Source organism: Panicum virgatum, chromosome 8K (genome assembly GCF_016808335.1).
Source record: "Panicum virgatum strain AP13 chromosome 8K, P.virgatum_v5, whole genome shotgun sequence".
NCBI classification, from domain to species: Eukaryota; Viridiplantae; Streptophyta; class Magnoliopsida; order Poales; family Poaceae; genus Panicum; species Panicum virgatum.
In genome coordinates, this window is record NC_053143.1 from 37,926,444 (window position 1) to 37,929,768 (window position 3,325).

Here is a 3,325-nt window from a genome sequence, read left to right on the forward strand (position 1 = left end):
TCCATCCATCGGCGCTAAAGGTTTGGGGCTTGTTTTTCTCTTCTTCCTTGGCTTGTATGGCTCATTTCATGCTTTAGAAATAGAGAAAATATGTAGCTAGCTCATTTCTTGGACATTTAGCTAGTTAGATTGCATATGCATGTAGGTGTGATTTTCTTTTAGATTTAGATGAGTATGTGGATAGTAGAAATTTTTAGAATGAGTGTAGACACTTCATGTGATGTACTTGTATATATGACCATATTGTGGATAGTTGATTTTTTTATTCATGAATGAATTAATGAAATGAGTATATTAGAATTTTTTGTATTATGAATGGATTATTTTGACACTCTAGTGATGTATTTAATCAGGCTCACATTGAAACCATCTAGAAGCTAAAAAAATCTTTATTTCGAAACAAGTATATGTCGTTAATCTCCATCCAACGGTGATGGCACTACCTTTCGAGGATACACGATGCGCTATAAGGGTGTCGCAAATCGGTTGGTCGCATCACCAGCACTTCCGATTGATAAGAAGACAGCATTTGACGCAGTCAGCATGCCCGTTGTTGTACTGAGAGCATATCAACGAGCATGCTGCCTGTGCCAAGTGCTGTGCCTATTAATCGTAAATGTTGGTGCTGCGACTGGCCGATTGGTGACATCCTTGTACCGCACCGTGTCCCCCCGAAAGGCAGTGTCATCACCGCAGGGTTGAGGTTACTGACATATACATTTTCAGAAATAAAGGTTTATTTTTCTTCTAGAGGGTTTCTGGATATTGAAAAGAGTGTACTCCTGGAACTGAAGGTTGTCAAAGTAATTAGAAGTTATAGAGATTTCTTTCAATTAATTAGAGATTTCTTGAGGATTAATGATACATTTCGTCTTTTTTATATGATTTCATTGTTATTTGCAAGAGTTATTAATCTGATCATTGTAATTGTAATAGTAAATAATTTTTGCATTGTAATGGTAAGAATTTATAATTTTGTGGAAAATAAAGGTATTTTTCAGTAAAATATGGCTTCAGCAGCTGGAGGGAGTGGCGCCGGTGGGGGTGATCGTTGTCCTTCTAGAGAGAAGGGCACAACTCGAGTAGGTCGTCGGTCCAAAAAACCTAGTGCTTTTCATAGGGTAGCGCTCCGTTATTTGGAAAAAGAATATAGAGAATGCATGGCAAGGGGCGAGGAACCTCCGTTTGATCTTGAGGATTTATTGCGGCGTTACGGTTCGTCACCACCAAACTCGGAGGTTTCAGCTCCGCCATCTTCTTCTGCGCCAACAAGAAATCCGTTAGAGCATTCTGCGTTCCAACGCAAGGACGGTTGAAAACCTATGTGTTGTTGACCGAATTTTTAAGTTTCATGTATAGTACTCCTTTGTTAAGTTCTGTAATGGATTAAGTACTCCTTTTAATTAATCAAGATGTATGATGGATATTGCATATCTTTTAATTATTCATGTTATGTTACATTTAGTTTAATTTAGGTTTGATATATTTTATTTATTCGATACGTGTAAACAATTCAAATTGATTTATTTAAAATGCAGATGGACCGGCAATGGATGTACAATGCTGACCGACGTTCGAAAGAATTCATTGATGGCCTGCATTATTTTTTGTCTGTGGCTGAGGCAAACAAGCATAATGGTTTTATGTGCTGCCCGTGTGTTCATTGCAACAATAACAAGGATTACTCATCTTCAAGAATCCTACACAGTCACATTTTCGCAAATGGTTTCATGGAGAAGTATGTTTGTTGGATGAAGCACGGAGAACAGGGGGTTACCATGGAAGACAATGAAGAAGAAGATTTTGACGACCACTTTCCTGGGAATGCTGGAATCGGTGCATTCGAGGACGATATTCCCATGGAAGAGCCCGAAGTAGATGTAGCAGAAAATGATCCCAGCGACGATATGGGGCAGGCATTGCACAATGTGAAGGAACTGTGAGAGTGAAACGGAGAGGTTGAAGTTCCAGAAGTTGTTAGAGGTCCACCATAAGTTGTAGTACCCAGATTGTCAAAATGGATTGAAGAAACTTGGCACCACCTTGGAGTTGCTGCAATGGAAGGCGGCAAATGGTGTATCCGACAAGGGATTTGGTGAATTACTCAAACTTGTTAAAAAAATGCTTCCTAAGGACAACGAATTGCCTACCACAACGTATGAAGCCAAAAAACTTGTTTGCTCTTTAGGACTAGAAGTGCAAAAGATAGATGCATGCCCCAACGACTGCATCCTCTACCGAGGCGAGTACGAGAATTTAGATGCATGTCCCGTATGCAGTGCATTGCGTTACAAGATTAGAAAAGATGATCCTGGAGATGTCGAGGGGGAGCCTCCCCGGAAGAGAGTTCCTGCGAAGGTCATGTAGTATTCGCCTATAATACCACGTTTGAAGCGTCTGTTTAGAAATGAAGATAATTCTAAGTTGATGCGATGGCACAAAGAGGAACGCAAGAAAGACTCGATGTTGAGACACCCCGCTAATGGGTCGCAGTGGAGAAAAATAGATAAAACATACCCTGAATTTGATTTGGATGCGAGAAACATAAGGTTCGGTTTGAGTACAGATGGCATGAATCCTTTTGGTGAGATGAGCAGTGGTCATAGCACTTGGCCTGTGACTCTTTGTCTGTACAATCTTCCACCATGGCTCTGCAGGAAACGAAAGTTCATCATGATGCCAGTGCTTATCCAGGGTCCAAAGCAGCCCGGAAATGACATTGATGTGTACCTAAGACCATTGGTCGAAGAACTCTTATTGCTATGGGGCGATGAAGGTGTACGGATGTGGGATGAATACAAACAGGAAAACTTCAACCTACGAGCATTGCTGTTCGTAACGATCAATGACTGGCCTGCTCTTAGTAACTTGTCAGGACATTCGAACAAGGGATACAAAGCATGCACACACTGTTTAGATGATACCGATAATATATGGTTGACACACTGTAAGAAAGTTGTATAAATGGGTCATCGTCGGTTTCTTCCCATCAGACATGCGGTACGAAAGAAGGGCAAGCATTTCAAAGGCCAAGCGGACCACTGAACAAAACCGATGCACCATAGTGGTAAAGACGTCTTCAACATGGTAAAAGATCTAGAAGTTATTTTTGGAAAGGGATCTAGTAGCCAACCTGTTCCGAACGAAAACGGAATGGCGCCCATGTGGAAGAAGAAATCTATATTTTGGGAGCTACCATATTGGGAAGTCTTAGATGTTCGTCATGCAATTGATGTGATGCACCTCACGAAGAATTTTTGCATCAACCTGATAGCATTCTTGGAAGTGTACGGAAAGACAAAAGATACAGTAGAAGCACGTCAAG